The sequence below is a fragment of the Cupressus sempervirens genome, chromosome 5, assembly GCF_028749045.1.
Source record: "Cupressus sempervirens isolate cs-2001-9-10 chromosome 5, ASM2874904v1, whole genome shotgun sequence".
Taxonomy (NCBI): domain Eukaryota; kingdom Viridiplantae; phylum Streptophyta; class Pinopsida; order Cupressales; family Cupressaceae; genus Cupressus; species Cupressus sempervirens.
The window spans coordinates 151,199,463-151,221,006 of record NC_143122.1 but is presented as its reverse complement, the minus strand read 5'-3'; positions in this window follow the sequence as shown (position 1 = coordinate 151,221,006).

Here is a 21,544-nt window from a genome sequence, read left to right as displayed (position 1 = left end):
CTCCATAGTAAAATTTCAAAAAAATTTAAATTTTGGAGGGAAATTCGATTTAAACGTTCTAATTTTTTATTTTTAAATTATTTCACTTATATTAATATGTAAAGGCATATTTTTGTATATATATATATAATAACGTAATGTAAACATACAAGATATATTCTAGTAATATATAATAATATCTTGTGTTAATCTTATTACAATCTATAAATATAATTTATATTATTATTATTTTTACTAAATATAATAACGTAATTTATATATATATATATATATATAAAATACGTATTATATATTATTATATTAATATGTATGTTATTAATATATACAATAATGTAATATTTTTATTCAATGTAATATGTATTATATATTATTATATTAATATGTATAATAATATAATATTTATATAACAACATAATATTTTTATTAAATATAATATATATTATAAATATTATTATATTAATATGTATGTTATTAATATATCTATATAATAACATAATATTTTTATTAAATATAATAATATAATATAATATATATATATATATTATATTAATATGTATATTATTAATATATAAGATTCAAAGGGGGTCATAGGGTGACCTATGACCCTCTTTGACCCATTAAAAGACGATATATGTCTCGAGGGGTCCTAGGACCCCTAGAGACATATTCGAATGGGTATTATGGGTCAAACGGGGTCATAGGGTGACCTATGACCCTCTTTGAGCCATTAAATGATGACATATGTCCCTAAGGGTCCTAGGACCCCTAGGGACACAGTCGAATCATTCATATGGGTCAAAGGAGGTCATAGGGTGACCTATGATCCCCTTTGACCCATTAAATGATGACATATGTCCCTAGGGACATAGTCGAATCGTTCATATGGGTCAAAGGGGGTCATAAGGTGACCTATGACCCCCTTTGACCCATTAAACGATGACATATGTCCCTAGGGGTCCTAGGAACCCTAGGGACATATTCAAATGGGTAATATGGGTCAAAGGGGGTCATAGGGTGACCTATGGCCCTCTTTGATACATTAAATGACGACATATGTCCCTACAGGTCATAGGACCCCTAGGAACATATTCAAATCGTTCATATGGGTCAAAGGGGGTCATAGGGTGACCAATGACCACCTTTAACCCATTAAACAATGACATATGTCCATACCGGTCCTACGACCCCTAGGGACATAGTCAAATCATTCATATGAGTCAAAAGGAGTCATAGGGTGACCTATGACCCTCTTTGACCCATTAAACGATGATATATGTCTCTAGGGGTCCTAGGACCCCTAGCGACATATTCGAATGGGTAATATGGGTCAAAGGGGGTCATAGGGTGACCTATGACCCTCTTTGACCCATTAAATGACGATATATGTCTCTAGGGGTCCTAGGACCCCTAGGGACATATTCAAATGGGTAATATTAGTCAAAAGGGGTCATAGGTCATAGGATGACCTATGACCCTCTTTGACCTATTAAACGATGACATATGTTCCTAGGGGTCCTCGGACCCCTAGGGACATATTCGAATGGCTAATATGGGTCAAAGGGGGTCATAGGGTGACCTATGAGCCCCTTTGACCCATTAAACGATCACATATGTCCCTAGGGGTCCTAGGACCCCTAAGGACATATTCGAATCATTCATATGGGTCAAAGGGGGTCATAGGGTGACCTATGACCCCCTTTGACTCATTAAATGATGACATATGTCTCTAGGGGTCCTAGGACCCCTAGGGACATATTCGAATGGGTAATATGGGTCAAATGGGGTCATAGGGTAACATATGACCCTCAACATATGTTCCTAGGGGTCCAAGGACCTCTAGGGACATATCCAAATGGGTAATATGGGTCAAATGGGGTCATAGGGTAACCTATGACCCTCTTTGACCCATTAAACGATGACATATGTCCCTAGGGGTCCTAGGACCCCTAGGGACATATTCGAATCATTCATATGGGTCAAAGGAGGTCATAGGGTGACCTATGACCCTCTTTGACTCGTTAAACGATGATATATGTCTCTAGGGGTCCTAGGACCCCTACAGACATATTTGAATGGGTAATATGGGTCAAAGGGGGTCATAAGGTGACCTATGACCCTCTTTGACACATTAAATGATGACATATGTCCCTAGGGGTCCTAGGACACCTAGCGACATAGTCGAATTGTTCATATGGGTCAGAGAAGGTCTAGGTTGACCTATGACCCCCTTTGACCTATTAAACGATGACATATGTCCCTAGGGTCCCTAGGACCCCTAGGGACATAGTCGAATCATTCATATGGGTCAAATGGGGGTCATAGGGTGACCTATGACCCACTTTTGGCCCATTAAACGATGAGATATGTCGCTATGTGTCTTAGGACCCTTAGGAACATTTTTGAATGGGTAATATGGGTCAAAGGGGGTCATAGGGTGACCTATAACCCTCTCTGACCCATTAAACGATGACATATGTCCCTAGGGGTCCTAGGACCACTAGGGACATATTTGAATCATTCATATGAGTCAAAGGGGGTCATAGGGTGACCTATGACCCCCTTTGACCCATTAAATGATGACATATGTCCCTAGGGGTCCTAGGACCCCTAGGGACATATTCGAATAGGTAATAATGGTCAAATGGGTTCATATGGTAACGTATGATCCTCTTTGACCCATTAAACGATGACATATGTCTCTAGGGATCCAAAGACCCGTAGGGACATATTCGAATCGTTCATATGGGTCAAAGGGGGTCATAGGGTGACCTATGACCCCCTTTAACCCATTAAATGGCAATATATGTCCCTAGGGTTCTTAGGATGCCTAAGAACATAGTTGAATTGTTCATATCACTCAAAGGGGGTCATACAGTGACCTATGACCCCCTTTGACCCATTAAACGATGACATATGTCGCTAATGATCCTAAGACTCCTAGGAACATATTCGAATAGGTAATATGGGTCAAAGGGGCTCATAGGGTGACCTATGACCCTCTTTGACCCATTAAACGATGACATATGTCCCTAGGGGTCCTAGGACCCCTAAGGACATACTCAAATCGTTCATATGGACCCATTAAAGGATGACATATGTCCTTAGGTGTCCTAGGACCCCTAGGGACATATTCAAATGGGTAATATGGGTCAAATGGGGTCATAGGGTAACCTATGACCCTCTTTGACTCATTAAACGATGACATATGTCGTTAGGGGTCCTATGAGCCCTAGGGACATATTCGAATCGTTCATATGGGTCAAAATGGGTCATAGGGTGACCTATGACCCTCTTTGATCCATTAAACGATGATATATGTCTCTAGGGGTCCTAGGAATCCTAGGGACATATTCAAATGGGTATTATGGGTCAAAGGGGGTCATAGGGTGACTTATGACCCTCTTTGACCCATTAAATGATGACATATGTCCTTAGGGGTACTAGGACCCTTAGGTACATAGTCGAATCATTCATATGGGTCAAATGAGGTCATAGGGTGACCTATGAACCCCTTTGACCCATTAAATGATGACATATGGTCCAAGGGGTCCTAGGACCCCTAGGGACATAGTCGAATTGTTCATATGGGTCAAAGGGGGTCATAGGGTAACCTATGACCGCCTTTGACCCATTAAATGATGACATATGTCCCTAGGGGTCCTAGGACCCCTAGGGACATAGTCGAATCGTTCATATGGGTCAAAGGGGGTCATAGGATGACCTATGACCCTCTTTGACCCATTAAACGATGACATATGTCCCTAAGGGTCCTAGGACACCTAGGGACATATTCGAATGGGTAATATGGGTCAAAGGGGGTCATAGGGTGAGCTATGACACTCTTTGACACATTAAACGATGACATATGTCCCTAGGGGTCCTAGGACCCCTAGGGACATAGTAAAATTGTTCATATGGGTCAAAGGGGGTCATTGGGTGACCTATCACCCCCTTTGACCCATTAAATGATGACATATGTCCCTAGGGTTCCTAGGACCGCTAGGGACATATTCAAATGGGTAATATGGGTCAAATGGGGTCATAGGGTAACCTATGACCCTCTTTGGCCCATTAAATGATAACACATGTCCCTAGGGGTCCTAAGACTCCTAGGGACATATTCGAATCGTTCATATGTGTCAAAGGGGGTCATAGGGTGAGCTGTGACCCTCTTTGACCCATTAAATGATGATATATGTCTCAAGGGGTCCTAGGACCCCTAGGGACATATTCGAATGGGTATTATGGGTCAAAGGGGGTCATAGGGTGACCTATAACCCTCTTTGACCTGTTAAATAATGACATATGTCCCTAGGGGTCCTAGGACCCTTAGGGACATAGTCGAATCATTCATATGGGTCAAAGGAGGTCATAGGGTGACCTATGACCCCCTTTGACCCATTAAATGATGACATATGTCCCTAGGGGTCCTAGGACCCCTAGAGACATAGTTGAATCATTCATATGGGTCAAAGGGGTTGATAGGGTGACCTATGACCCTCTTTGACCCATTAAATGATGATATATGTCTCTAGGGGTCCTAGGACCCCTAGGGACATATTCAAATGGGTAATATGAGTCAAAAGGGGTCACAGGGTAACCTATGACCCCCTTTGACCCATTAAACGATGACTTATGTCCCTACGAGTTCTAGGACATCGAGGGACATATTCGAATCGGTCATATCGGTTAAATTGGGTCAAAGGGTGACCTATGACCCCCTTTGACCCATTAAATGATGACATATGTCCCTAGAGGTCGTACGACCCCTAAGGACATATTTGAATCATTCATATGGGTCAAAACGGTTCATAGGGTGATCTATGACCCCCTTTGACCCATTAAATGACGACATATGTCCCTTCCAGTCCTACGACCCCTAGGGACATAGTCGAATCATTCATATAGTTCAAAGGGACACCCTATGACCCCCTTTGACTCATTAAACGACTATATGTGTCCGTAGGGACCATAGGACCCCTAGGGACATATTCGAATCGGTAATATGGGTCAAAGGAGGTCATATGGTGACCTATGACCGTCTCTAACCCATTAAACGATGATATATGTCTCTAGGGGTCTTAGGAACCCTAGGGACATATTCAAATGGGCAACATGGGTCAAAGGGGGTCATAGGGTGACCTATGACCCTCTTTGATCCATTAAATGATGACATATGTCCCTAGGGGTCCTTAGACCCCTAGGGAGATATTCAAATGGGTAATATGGGTCAAATTACATCATAGGGTGACTTGTGACCCTCTTTGACCCATTAAATTATGACATATGTCGCAAGGTGTCCTAGGACCCCTGGGGACATATTTGAATCATTCAAATGGGTCAAAGGGGGTCATAGGGTGACCTATGACCCCCTTTGACCCATTAAATGACGACATATGTCCCTAGGGGTCCTAGGACCCCTAGGGATATATTCGAATGGGTAATATGGGTCAAATGGGGTCATAAGGTAACCTATGACCCTCTTTGACCCATTAAACGATGACATATATGCGTAGGGGTCCTAGGACCCCAAGGGACATATTCGAATCGTTCATATGGGTCAAAAGGGGTCATAGGGTGACCCCTGACCCTCTTTGACCCATTAAACGATGATATATGTGTCTAGGGGTCCTAGAGCCCCTAGGGGCATATTTGAATGGGTAATATTGGTCAAAGGGGGTCATAGGGTGACCTATGACCCTCTTTGACCCATTAAATGATGACATATGTCCCTAGGGGTCCTAGGACCCCTAGGGACATATTCAAATCATTCATATCTGTCAAAGGGGGTCATAGGGTGACCTATGACCCCCTTTGACCCATTAAATGATGACATATGTCCATACGGGTCCTACGACCCCTAGGGACATAGCTGAATCGTTCATATGGTTCAAAGGGGGTCATAGGGTGACATAGTCGAATCATTCATATGGATCAAATGAGGTCATAGGGTGACTTATGACCCCCTTTGATCCATTAAACAATGACATATGTCCCTAGGGGTCCTAGGACCACTAGGGACATAGTCGAATCGTTCATATGGGTCAAATGTGGTCATAGGGTAACCTTTGACCCTCTTTGACCCATTAAATGATGACATATGTCCCTAGGGGTCCTAGGAACCCTAGGGACATATTCGAATCGTTCATATGGGTCAAAGGGGGTCATAGGGTGACCTATGACGCTTTTTGACCCATTAAATGATGGTATATGTCTCTAGGGGTCGACCCCTAGGGACATATTCGAATGGGTAATATGGGTAAATCGGGGTCATAGGTTGACCTATGACCCTCTTTAACACATTAGATGATGACATATGTCCCTAGGGGTCCTAGGACCCTTAGGGACATAGTCAAATCTTTCATATGGGTCAAAGGAGGTCATAGGGTGACCTATGACCCCCTTTGACCCATATAACAATGACATATGTCCCTAAGGGTCCTAGGACCCCTAGGGACATATTCGAATGGGTAATATGGGTCAAAGAGGGTCATGGGGTGACGTATGACCCTATTTGACCCATTAAATGACGACATATGTCCGTAGGGGTCCTAGGACCCCTAGGGACATATTCGAATCGTTCATATGGGTCAAACGGTGTCATAGGGTGACCTATGACCCCCTTTGACCCATTAAATGATGATATATGTCCCTAGGGGTCCTAGGACCCCTACAGACATATTAAAATGGTTAATATGGGTCAAATGGGGTCATAGGTTAACCTATGACCGTCTTTGACTCATTGAATGACAACATATGTCCCTAGGGGTGCTAGGACCCCTCGGGACATATTCGAATCGTTCATATGGGTCAAGGGGGGTCATAGGGTGACCTATGACCCTCCTTGATCCCATTAAATGATGATATATGTCTCTAGGGGTGCTAGGACCCCTAGGGACATATTCGAATGGGTAATATGGGTCAAATGGGGTGTCCAATTCCTCCTTGTGTGTCCCAGAGTTGAAAGGTACATAAGTGGTGTCCGGATATTTATTGGTGAGGAAAGAAAAAGAATCAGTGAGTTGGCCCTTTGGAAGGAAGAAAACTTGTTGTGAAAATGCCTCCTAAAAATCAAATGGCTAGAGAACTTGAAGAATTGAGAGAAGAGTTGGAAAAAGAGGAAAGAGAGAGGAGAGAACTTGAAGCAACTAGAGTGAGGGAAGAAGGACAGATGAGAAGAGAGAGGCTGAAGCTTATTGCAAGGATATAATCCTTAAAAAAAGAAAGGCAAGAACCTAGAGGAGAAGAGGTTAGAGGAAGGAATCATGGAGAGAACCATGTAGAAGAAGAGGTTGGTAATGCAGGGCAAGAGCATGAGACGACATATGATCCTGAAGAAAGGAGACTTATGAGAATCATTAAGGCAGTACAAGGTAATGGTGGGAAGAACCATATTTATTTTCCAATATACTAGGGTAAAATGGATAGTGAAGAAGTGCTAGGGTTGATAGAGGCCCTTGAGAACTACTTTGATCTTGAAGACATAGAGGCAGATAAGAAGGTAAAAGTAGCAACATCAAGACTGAGAGGAACATCACTCACTTGGTGGACTATTGTTCAGAATGAGAGAGAGGAAAGGTGGTGCAAGGCAGCTAACCTATGTCGCACAGGGGAACAAGTATCTCTGTTGCCGGACACCTTGCCACTCCATGAAAGCGAGGATTCAAGTAGATTAGGATGTTGGAATAAAGGTTTGGTCCATATTTTACAAGTTGCTCTATGTTTTGTAATAAACGCACATGTAAGGCCCACAATAATTTTGGTGTGGTTATAAACCAAGTGACTCCATGGGACCAAAAGGCCTTAGAATAGGGTATTTAGAGTCTAAATAGTATTAGCAAAAAGTGGTTGTTTGTTTGTTTTATGGTTGGGAACGCCTATATGGTTGTTCCAACAGTCATGTAGACCTTTATATATGTCATATGTGATCTCAGTTGAAAGGGGGAGATCAGAGTGTACGGTGGTTTGGAGAAAAAATAATAAAAAATTCAATTTTCTATAAATTTACTTAGTTGCATTTAATAAATCCATATGACCAATTTTTCAGTCAATGGAATAGTTTAGAAAGTTAGGGAATGCATAAAAACTATAGTTTGAAATTTGAATTTCAAATTCAAACGGTCATATTAGCTTTGGAGGAAAAGTAGTAATTTGGTATTTGTTTGATTAAATAAACCTTTGTAACCAACTTGGTCAGTTGGATAGGTGCATATAAGCATATTTAAGTTGTAATGAACATATGCAAGACATGAATCATTATTGGTACAGAAAAAATCACAGAAATTGTATAGAACAACAATCATACTTTCCTCTGCATCAATTAAAAAAAAAAAAAAAAATGATACTTATACATACAATGGGGCTCTCTATGCGAGTGAAAATCCCTGATGATCTAGGACGCTAAATCTGTACAGGCTCATTGCCAGTAGCCACACCCTATATACAATAAATAATGTAATTAAATGAGATTACCACAAACATTTTACAAGAATGCATCAATATTTAATCAATTAGCAAACATCTAATTACCTTTCCTTTGTCAATGCATGCTGGCTCACCCCCCGCACTTTGTCCCCCCGGGGCAGGTGGTATCTGCAAGATAAAAGAAAGATTAGCAACCATATATGCTACAATATCAAATAGAAAAAATAAATGCGAACACAACATAATGTACCGTAGATGTCTCAAGGCAAAATGAAATGGCCGAGAGTGTAGCATCATCTATCTGTCTGAGCTCCTCCTCGGTCATCAACTAAACATTAATGAAGATGACATACATGTAAAAGTTAGTATTTCTTAAAAATTAAAATTACTCTATTATAAAAATTAACTTTAAATCACATATGTCATAACAAAAAATTGTATACATGTACTGACACTGAAGGAGTCCATGCCTCTGCATTCCCCTCCTCTCTCGCATCAGGGTCTGTAGCCTCTACACATGCGTCTGGCGTATCCTCGTCTAATACAAAATGATACTCAGGAAGATCACCTATGGGACCCAGGTAAATATTCTTGCATGTAATGCAAGTGTGAGGCACACAAACGTGTGATGAGCTAGCCAATGATGAACTGGCACCAACATCATCAACACGAGGAGGCAGGACTGACCTAGCAGGAGATATCATTAGGCTACTCAGCCTATGAATGGCTCTAATGGTCTGAGAGCTAGCGTCTACCATAATATCTGGATGCTGCACTCGAGGAGGGGGGGAGATATCAGGGGGGGGGGCACAAAAGTGCCAAGTTTCTTCCACTGGGAAGAGGGTCTATCCTGAGGAGCTCCTAGTCCTAAGCCCATGTTGGGCTTCATGCTCCAATAATTCACTTTAAGTTTCAACACAAATTTTGCATACAATTTTCTAAGGAAATAAAATGGTATGTCTAAATTTCCATGTGGAGGGATATCAAAGACCATCCACCAACGGTCCTAAAAATTTGCACGTATGGCGTCATTTGTGCACCATTTAATCGATAGTTTGGTTTTTTTTGGGTCAACTAGTATACCTGTTTTTGGGTTAGCAAAAAGGATTGCCAAATCATCTTTGGTTATGTTGAGGGCCGTGACCTCATCATAATCCAAACCATCATCAAACATTTGGTGCATTTCCTCACGCCAACAAAGAGCAACATTTTGTTGGTTTGTAAGGGTTTCAATGTTATCCACTATGGTGTTTAACGTGGATAACATAGGAGCCAGTGCAGGTACATTATTTTATGTTCTATGCAAACCTCTCAACTCAGTGAGATTTTCATTTATCAAATCCTCGATTCGAGGAGGGTTTTGAGGAGGTAGAGGATCATTTGGTGGACGGTTTTGTGGGGATACTAGATCATTTGGTGGTGGGTTGCGAGGAATATTATTCCCTTCCTCAGTGTCATCATTTTGATCAGCCATTCCTATTGAATTGCAAAATGTAATATATATTAAAAAAAATCTAAATTTTAACCATTTTTGTCAAAAAAACCCTAGATTCAACTAAAACAAACAAAATCATGTTAAAATCTATTAAATTTAGGTTAAAAATTAGTCAGGGGGGGAAAAATCATACCTGATATCTGATATCTGATTTATTATTTGATATCCAATTTGGTATCTGATATCCGATCCGCGATGGCAATACTGGCCTGAATTCGTGTAAAATAAGGGCCGCGGGTCTGTGATTTTGTTTAATCCAATGCACAGGTATCGGATATCCGATATAACATTACAATATATATAATATAACATATAATATATAATATATATTACATTTTATATATTTTTATATTATATTTTATATTTATTATATTAATTTACTATATATTATAATATAAAATATTATTATTATATTATATCATATATATATATTATATTACAGTACTAGATATTATAATATATGAAATATTATATTATATTATTATAATATAATATGTTATTATAATATTATTATTATAGTATAATATTATACGATTATAATATAATAATAATAATATTATTATATTATAGTATAATAATTATAATAATAATAATATTATTATATTATAGTATAATAATAATTATAATAATATTATTATATTATAGTATAATAATAATTATAATAATAATATTATTATTATTATTTTATATCAATAATAATAATATTAAATAATATATCATACTATTATATGATTTTAATTATTAGTCGGATATTTGATTTAAAATCGGATATCCGATATGATATCGAATATCCGATAAGGCTCGGTTTAACCTTCCAGGTTTGGTTCCTGGATAGGTAAAAAATAGTCAGAGCAGATTTTGAAGTGCTTTTAGGTGTCTTCAAACTCTTTTTTTTTCACATCGCCACTTTTTGGCACACCATGATCCTACACATACCCAAAGTGTCCAAAACTTTTAGAAAAGTTCATCATATTTTTTCAAGAAGGCATGTTTTGAAATGAAGGGTTCTCCTCGTCGTAGATTCTCTCACGATTCTCTAAAATTAGTTCAGTCCTATGGAAACATATACATTTAGTATCCTAAATTTATTTATTTGGGGATTGGAGGATTTGATGATGAACCCATGGAATTTCCCTGATATGTTCTAGATTGTTTTATCTTGGCAAAGGTGTCTTGACAACTAGTTGTTGTCATAAACAAGTTTTCTATCAAAGAAACATCATATTTCATCTTCCCATTTAAATTAGGAAAATTTACCTGTAGAAGTATGGAAGATTCCATATGTATAAGTTCAGTCTTAGTCAACTTCTATTTTTTCTTGTATCATGCTAGGTGTAATTTTGATAATAAGGGAATAAATCATAGTTTGTTTATAACCCATGTACAATTTTTCTTAGATTGAGCTGTATTGGTTGAGCATAGACAAGGACACTACAAGCGTCAAAGAGGACAAGTGAGATCTTATTGGCATTCAAGCAGCCAAATCCATAGTTTCCAAATAGGTTGTCATAAACTAGGATTCCAAAGAAGAAGATAACATCTTTGAAAGGAGTAGAGTTGTCTTTGAAAGAACAAACTCTTGGCTAAAGATGAAAAAGAGAAAACATGTTCCTAAATATTCTAATGCTACCCTTAAATTTGCAAGTAAAAGGAGATCTTCAATAGCTAGTAGTGTGAAAGGAACTAATTCTTCTTTAGTGCATAATACCCATTCCAAAAGCAAAGCTAAAATGTCAACACCAATGGGACCTAATGAAGCCATTCAGGTTAATAGTGAACCTGAAAAAGAATAGATTGGTGAACTTATTGTTAATTGTCAATGAGTAAAGATGATAGTGGTCATGTCTCCTTAGAGAATCAAAGTTATGAGTACCCCAACTAGGGGTAATGAATCTTAGAACCCTGCCACTTCAACTCCAAATTGGTTAGTTTGTTCAGTAACTAAGAAATGAAGTTTGGTACTTGTTTTCTTTTTGGTAGAAGATATTTTGACTAAGTACACTATAAGGACTCCAAAACTAAAGAGAACTAAGAGCACTGCCAGTATAGTATTTGACAACACTACAGGCAAAAGCATTGCTGAAGTAGCTACATATAATCACAAGGAAGGTACTGATGAGCTTGATCTAAGTAAAATTGAAGTTACCCAAATGAAAGAGCATTGGGTGGAAGCATCAACCAAACAAATTTTTTTGCACTCTCAAAAAGATGGAATTGAGAAGAAAAAGATAAATGTAGAAATAAGTGCAATGGTTGAGTAATGATATCTCACAAGTCACATTTGATTCAAGTGTGCATGAGAACCAAAAATTGATGGATGATTTGAAAAACATGAAATCTATGACCATAGTTGTCTATAACTGGATTGATCAAATGATCAAATTGGTTACTAAGCTCATGAGATATTTATACAAGTATTTCACCCTTGCTGAGGTCATACTTAATCAATCTCACCATTAAGTGAGAATATGGAAATTATAATTTAAAAGGTTGTCATCCATGGTAACTCAATTGGCATAGGTAGAAGAATATGGTTCAAACAAGTTCCTAGAGGAGAACCTATTATATCATGTTGATGCAAAGTTGAATCATGTTTTGCAGAAAAAATATAGCATGGAGAGTGTCTAATTATTGTTCAGCCATCTCTAGTATGAAATAGTTTGAGAAGAACTCCAAAGGTGCATTGGAAAGTGTGAACGAACAATTTCAAACAATCAGTTCAACTCATTCTACTCTATTCAAGGAAGGAGGTCCTGATATTGAAAAATTGGTTAAGCAGTATGAAGGACACTTGAACCTAACTAAAAATAGTGTAGATCTTACCACCTCTAATCTTACTAAGCTAGATAAAGTTGAGGAAATGATAGACATATGTAATTGATAACTTCTTCAGTACCTTGACATTGTCACTAAGATGAAACAAGATAAAGACACATGGAACAACCAAATTTAAAGCATAAAGAGATGAAATACAACTGCTATTTTTGAGTTCATGAGGGCATTTTGGGGATGGAAACTAGCATGAGGACCAATCAATGAATAAGATGATGTGGATGAAGAAGACTCACTTGAAAAGCAAGGAGATAATTAGCTTTGAAATTTTGTTGATTTATGTTTTTGAGATCAATTCTTAGTAGTTACATTTTGGGTTAGTGTACCCATAAATTTGTTATTCCAACTACTTAAACTATCTAAGAATTGAGCTTTAAAGGATATTCTCAAACATATCTCTATAAATGCATGAAACTCAGTAGTTGTAAGGGTTGACAATTTTTGATTGATATCTAAACTGAAGACTTTAGTTTAGTGTTTTACTTTTGAACTTCCTATAGGTATTTTGAATTGTTAGTAGCATACATAAATGGAATGATTTTTTAATGAATGAAGGGTCCATAAACTATTCAAAGACTTTATGCTTTCAGTTATTTGTGGATTGTTTATTTTTGAATCAATTTAGAATTATGGAGCTTTTCTTTGTTACTAGATATAAACATGGTGCATATTCTAAATATTTAGTTGATTCATTATTATGATTTTTGAATGCATGTGTTGGTTTAAAAACTATGTATTTCTACTGTTATATGTGTGGTTCATAGTATTTCATTAATATTCATCTAATCTCTCCCCTATCTATGAATAGATGGGATGCCTTATTGCTTTATAGTTAAAAGTAATTTATATTTAAGAATGTTTCTATTGAATATCTAATAAGGGAGCTTAAAATTATTAAAATTTAGAGAAGAATTGAAAAGTAATAATGCTTCAACTGTTCAAAAATTTTCTTTGTCTTGAGAGATTGGGAATAAATAGTTTTAATTTTTTATTTTATTTAAAAGAAAAATCCATTTACCACCAGATTTTTGGCGACTCTATTGGGGAGTTAGGCAGAGAAGATGTTGTGTTTCATTAAGATTGAACCAAATATCATGTGCCAACATGGTAGTCCCACATTATTATATTTTACCCATTCTATAGCCCAATATCAGCTTTAATAGTGTCCAGGAAGATATCAAATTTGATTTGAATGTAGTATCTTGCTAAGAAAGAATAAGTAATCAACAATACTTGCAAGTTTCTAAAATCTTAGAAAGGGAAGAAGAAATTGGTGAGTGACTTAGAGGGATCCTTGTAGTTCAAGTAGCTCCTGTGGTGAATAGATTAGCCAAATAACCAACAAGAAATTGAGAAGAAAAGATTGAAAAAAAAATGGATGAATGAAGATACACAAGGATAAAAAAGAATAAAGGTTTAACTAATGATGATTTTCAAGCCTTGAGATTGATTGATTTCAAACCTGATCATACACTAAGAAGGAAAAAGGAAATTTAGTCAGTTAGCAAGCCTACATCTCCACTACCCTTAGTGCAACCCTCTTTTATCTTACAATCTCTTGATATTCTTGGCACTGTCATCCCTTCCTTCCTAAATATCCAACCTTTCAACATGTCATAATTCAAACATGGCCTTTAGCAGTCAACAAAATGGACCTCTACATCTTGGAGACAACATAGGTGCCATGCCTAAGGGAACTAGGGACATCTTGCCTAAGTTTAATGGACATGAAAAAACCCTAGGTGAAGATCATCTGAGCTCCCTCAAAATAACAAGTAAAATTATAGATTTTGCAGTTTGTCTCTTCATTCAAACTTTTATTGATGTTGCAATTGATTGGTTTAATCATCTTCTACATGCCTCTATAACAAATTTGGATAACATGATTTGTGCATTTAAAGCTTGGTTCAAGATCCTAGTTATGAAAATTCCCTTCTCATTCAATTGGCACAACTAAAAAAAGAAATACACGAGCCTATGAGGGAATTTGTGCCTAATTAGAACAAACTTTTAGAAAGAATCCTCATAACCTCTAGACCTAATGCCGAGAATCAAAATGGATTCTTCTTATATGTGATGCCCCTCATTATTTCTTTCAAGATGAGGAGAAATATACCTACTGATTTGGCAGTGGCTCAAATATTAGCCATTGAATTAGAGGATGATCTAATAATTGTAGGGAAGTGGAGGAAAGACATGCAAACATCTAGTCATCAAGCCTCTACAAACATAGATCGTGTGGTTCAAAGTTTAGTAAATGATGTTATCACCCTAAAGAGAAAACTTAGTAGACCTAATGTTTATCAAAACCAATATCAAAGTAAAGCCAAGTGAAATAACTTCCCTTCACAACAAGGCCGAGGTAATTATTAGTTGCCTAGCCCACAAAATAAGTTACAAGTAGAAGTTGCTCCTAGGAAAAGGGCGATGTGTTCCTTTCACCTTACCATAGATCATGATGGTGAAACACACACTGATTACTTAAGAAATTTGTAAAAAAAAGAAGTTGAATGTCAGCATAGAATTGTTGTCGAAGAAGAATCTAGTCCATCTGATGCAAGTACCTCATCAACTTTCCTTCTAGAATATGAATCTAATTTTGATGAATGAATGTATATCTTATTAGCCACAAATGATCCATCCTATTCTATATTAACAAGAAGTCAAAGGACTCTGATGTTCACTCCTGGAGAAATTTCAATCTCACAAGCTATGAAGGGGAAGGAGTCATCTCAATCTAATAAAGATACCCTTAAAGATACTAAAAATAATCTCCCGAAAAAGAATTTTGTAAATTCAAATTCTTCTTCTTCTTTTTCTATATCTGCTACTAATTATTTGAAATCCAATCCCTAGGAATTAGATTGGTTAAATTTATTTAAGATGAACCCTGTAATTATTCCAAACTTATAGGAGTAACCTCTATTTCTATTGAACCTCCCACTCCAACTCTTGAGCATACCTCAAAGTAACCTGTAGATGAAGAAAGTTCAATGGTTCTTGAAGTAGATAAACAAGAGAAAATGCACAATCTATTATACATCTCATTGTTAATAAATGGATGAAAACTCAAAAATTATAATATTTATTACAATGTTTCTAACAACGTTATGCCATCTTCAGTATGAAGAGTGTTCTTTTGGAAACTACTTCATATGATTTCATGAAGAAATATGCCCTGCAAAATAATTTGATGTGAGTTGTTCTAGTTCTTATTTAGGATTTTTTGTTTTATTCATCTCTCTTGAAGGGGATATGTCTACATAGTATTTCAAATTAGACTTTCCTAACACCAATAATACCTCTAAAAATGGAGCTCTTCTTTTTGGATTGTATGAAGAAAAATTTAAAGGGATAAAGTTGCTCATAGTAAAAGGAGATGTTGAGCTAATTGTAAAGCAACTTTGAGGTCTATATCCTTAAAAAAAATTTGGTTGAAGCAATATCAAAACCTAGTGTAGGACAATATTGAGTTTCTTAAGGCATTTAGTATCACTTAAATCCCTAGAAGTGAGAATTATTGAGTGGATTCTTTAGCTGTATTCACCTTATTACTTCTTTGACATCCAAAATTCTATCCAAAGAAGTACTGAATTGAGATGATATATCACCTTATTGTATTTGATAATTTAAATTACTGAAAAGTCTTTGATAATGAAAAATAGATTGAATAGTTCATGGCCTCTACAAGGTGCTTTATTAATTCTTCTTTTGAAGGCTCTTCACAAATACTAAATGAATATCACTCAGAACCCAATGGAGAATGGTAGATAGTTTAGTTAAAAGTAAATAAAATCCCTCATGTCTTGGTTTCCCATGAGGATATCCTATCATGCATGAATGAATGTTGTATATCAAAGAAAGATCATGATCCTAGAGTAGACAAGGAATATGATAAGACTAATGTTGGAAGCGAGAATTACCCATAAAGGATATCTATTGGAAGGAAATGTTCCCTAGAAGAAAGAGGTAAAATAAAATTATTATCAGTAGATTTTAAAGTTTGAATGGAGTTATGATGATTTAAAAAATTTCACAAATGGGAAATATAGGCACCCTATTCTATTCAAGTAGGATGCTGCCCCTTACAAACAGAAATTGAGGAACTATAACTATCCTAAAGTGTTTGAAGTCATCCTACGAGAAGTTGAAAATATGCTAAAAGCCTAAATTATTTACCCCATTCACCACTCTACATGGGTGACTAATATAGTACCAGTACAGAAGAAGAATGGAGAAATCAAGATCTGTGTAGATTTTTGTAACCTAAATTAGGCTAGTCTTATAGATAATTATGCCTTTCCATTGATGGAAAATATGCTCCAAGTAGTGTTTGGTGTATTCCTATTTCAAAGATCTGAGGGAAAAAATCATTATAATTTACCTTGGTGATTTGACCATATTTTATAAAAAGGGAAAGATCACTTGAAGGATTTACGTACTATGCTTTAGAGATGTAGAGAACATGGTATTTTGCTAAACCTTAAAAAATCAAATTTCTTTGTTGGAAAGGGAAAATTTATAGGACACATTGTGTTGAAAAGAGGATTGTACATAGATCCTAAAATAATAAATGCTATTTAGGGGTTGAGTCTTAAAGTGAATAGGATTGGGGTGAATTCCTTTTCCAGACAAGTTAATTTCCTTCAAGCCTTTGTACCATATTTTTATGAACCTGCCAATTACATAATAAAAATGATGAGTGAGAATGAAGTGTTCAAATGGAATGGATATGGGAAGAAATAATTTGAGGAAATTAAAAGATCCATTGCACTTGCTCTTGCATTAGTAACTCCTACTTTTGGGAAGAGCTTCATTATTTATTGTTATTGTTCTAAACACACAATGTCACCTATCCTTACATAGAAGAATGATTAGGGTATGGATTCACCTATTGCATTTATGAGTGTGCCATTAAAAAGGAATGAATTAAAATATTCGCTCATTGAAAAGAAATCTTTTTCCATGGTTAAAGTAGTGAAACAATTTAGGTATTATATCTTACATTCACACTATGTTGTTTATGTTCCTGAGACTTCTGTGAAGAGTATTTTGACTTAGCAAGATGTAGGGTTGAATAAAAGTGCTACATTGGTGGCTAAGATGTAAAAATATTATATTGATATAAAGTCAATGAAGTTAGTAAGAGGAAAGGGTTTATGTAAGCTAATTTATTAAATTACTACCATCCCACCAGAAGAAGAACAACCACAAGTATTATTAGTAAGTCTCACTGATTCATGGTTTTCCCAAGTGGCTTATTATTTGACTTATGGATATTTTCCATAGGGTGTGACACCAAAAATAAAAAGAGATTTGAAACTGAAGGATGAAAAGTATGTAATAGCTTAAGAAAATTTGCATAAAAGAGGTTTAGATGGAACACACTTAAGATGTGTAGACAAAATTCAATAGAAGAAACTGCTCAAGGCTTTTCATGATGAGGTACTTGGAGGTCATTTCTCTTCTTCTTTGATAGCATATAAAATACTTAGAAACTATTTCTATTGGCTTGGGATTTTTTGACATGCTTATTTTATGTTAACAACTATGAAAAATGTAAACTGATCATGAGTAAACTTCAGCTAGCTACATTGCCTCTCAGAAAAGTGATTGTTGCTAAAGCTTTTAAACAATGGGGAATTGATTTTATTGGACCTATAAATCCAACCTCAAGTTCAGGACATATGTGCATCTTCATAGCAACTGATTATTTCACTATGTGGGTGGAGGCCATTCCAACTAAAAAGGTGAATACTCAAGTGACTTGTGAGTTTCTCATGAGTCATATTCTGATGAGATTTGGTGCACTTATAAAATAATTACTAATAGTGCCACATAATTTCCTTCTAGAGAAATGAGTATGTATTTCTATGAACATGGGATTACTCTAGCACATTCTTCATGTTGGAGTTGATGAAAGCCAACTCCGAAGATTCCCAAGATCACCTGCATGCAAAAACCTATGAAAGAGAAGCAAAGGAGAGAAGAGCGAGGAGCAAGGAAAAAACCCTAAACTGACATGAGAGACAAATATGAAAACACAAGAAGAATATGTATTTACAATGTCTTGATGATAATACAATGAGGGAGCCCAAATATAAAGAGCTCAAGGAATCTTCCAGAACAAACTAGAAGATGCTAGGAGATAAGTGTGACAACTAAGCATACATCCACATAAGGTGGAAAGTCCTCGAATAATGTGAGAGGATAAGCATGACCTAGGGGAGAAAAAACTCCCGTATTGTCAACAACTTATAAAAAACTCCTAGACTACAACTAATAATTCAATGAAATGTATTTACCTAAGTAAGCTTAAGCAATAGAATAAATAATTAGTAAATTAATTATTTACTCTAACACCCCCACTTAAGTGCAACTTAGGGAAATGCCTTAAGCTCATAAAACTAAAATGAATGTAGAATGCAGAATGGGTTTCAGAAATGAGGCCATGTTAAATACCCATGTACAATGAAAAATATGCAACCTCTGAAAATGAGAAAAGAGAGAAAACCATGTGGGAAAAACCCATCCCCAAAAAGAGGTGGAAACCTAGTGAAGAATTGAAGAAGCCTCCAACTAGGGGAATGTCCCCTAAAATAGGAACAAGGAGTGATCATGAAGAAGCATCACTGAAGCATGAAGAAGCTGTAAATCTGCCAAACTTTTGATCTAAAGAAACTCCAGGGAAGAAGAAGGCACAAATCAAGCATGTCTATATGGTAGATGATCTATTTCACCGAAATGAATAGGTAGCCAGCCACTACAATCACCTTGTACATAGGATCAACCATTGAATACATAGTTCACACTATAAAACCATCAAACTGCAGATGCATTAGAACAATAGCATAACCCCCCCTTAATGCATATGGGGTGTGATGATAGAAAACTGAGAAGGTGGGCCAAAGTCTCCTACAGACAAACCAAGAATGACGAGAGAGGGAAAGAGGTACAAACACCCATAAAGACACGGTCAAACTGATACTGCATGGAGCTAATGTCCTAGAAGGGACACTCGCTTGAGAAAGGGAGAAGGCCTAAAATAGCAAACAACTATCCCCCCATGGTGCTTTATAAAAATAGTGCAAGTACAAATGACTCAAAACAATGTTCATGACCCCCAGAATGCAAAAAGTGGCACTTTATCTTAGTGTGATACATAAAAGTGCTTCAAAATGATAGCTACAAATATCAAAACTAAAAACAAGCTACAACAAAACAAAGTACAACCTAAAAAAAAGGAAACCATGTCAGGAAAATGATCCTCGGGCCTAAAACACTCAAGATATCCACCATAGAGAAAAAAATACAAAAGCTATGATAGAAAGAGCATGGGCCAAAAAAAAGAAGGAAAATGACCACACTTTTGAAAAGTACACAGAATCAGCTTTTCAGAAATATAAAGTTCTCAAAAAACTAACATGGGACACAAAAGATATGCTTGCCAGAGTCAATAATAGAACTTCAGACTTTGATTGAAAAATAGACAATAAAAATGCATCAAAACTTAAAAATACTTGCATCAATATCTCTATCTCAAAACCAGCTTTCTGACACTTCTTTTGGATCAAAAAATACCTCTGTATGCTCAAGTTATGGCCAAAAAATGAGAATAGGTCAAAAAGGAGCTAGAGGGAGAGTGCAAGAAGGTGTACTAATGTAGTGCTGATGTCAGCATTCCACTATGTTAAATTTGATGGCTTCAAGGCCATCATCATAAACAATAATGCCATGTGGTAGTGCCATGTGGGTGCCATGTGGCAAAATGTTGAGGTGGCAGGGGCCATGTGGCAACCCTACCATGTGTTACGCGGCAAGTGGCTGCTAGACCTACTGACTAGGTGAATTGTCTAAACTGCCAACCATACCCTCTGTTGGCACTAAGTTGTCTACTGACTGGGTTTTTGACCTATCAAGTAGTAGACTGGCTATTCAGGAGTGGAGTGGAGCTGAGGTTTGGTGGCGCCACTGGGACAGAGCTAGAAGCATCCCTAGAAAGAGTGGCGACAGAGTCGGGGTGGATCTGGGTGGAACCACCGACGTTGGAGAGGCACTGGTAGAGCATGGGTGGCCCTGTGGTGGCCTCTGGGTGGTGCCATGGTGCCATGGACTATGTTGATTATTTTTAATTTTAATTTTTTTGATAAATCATCCGTACAGGTCGTACAGAAGGGCTGAAACAAAATTTTTTTTTTCCTGCCAGAGCTCTGTCTCCAAAAATGACAAGTTTTATATGGATCCTAGCTAAAAAGTGCCTTCCAGATCCAATGGTAGTGTCCGTTTGGGCCCAATGTACTTCAAAAATTTTATGTTCCCTTAATTTGAAGAAAAATACACAAACAAACTAGGGTTTGTGACTCCAAATCATGACTTCAATAATCCTTCAATGAAGTAGCAACAGGAAGGCTCTGATACCATGTTGGAGTTGATGAAGGCCAACTTCGAAGATATCCAAGATCACCTACATGCAAAAACCTATAAAAGAGAGGCCAAGGAGAGAAGAGCGAAGAGCAAGGGAAAAACCCTAAATGGACATGAGAGACAAATATGCAAACACAAGAAGAATATGTATTTACAATATATCTTGATGATAATACAATGAGGGATCCCAAATATAAAGAGCTCAAGGAATCTTCCAGAATAAACTAGAAGATGCTAGGAGATAAGTGTGAAAACTAAGCATACATCCAAGTAAGGTGAAAAGTCCTCAAACAATGTGAGAGGATAAGTATGACTTAGGAGAGAAAAAACTCCTGTATTATCAACAAAACTCCTATATTGTCAACAACT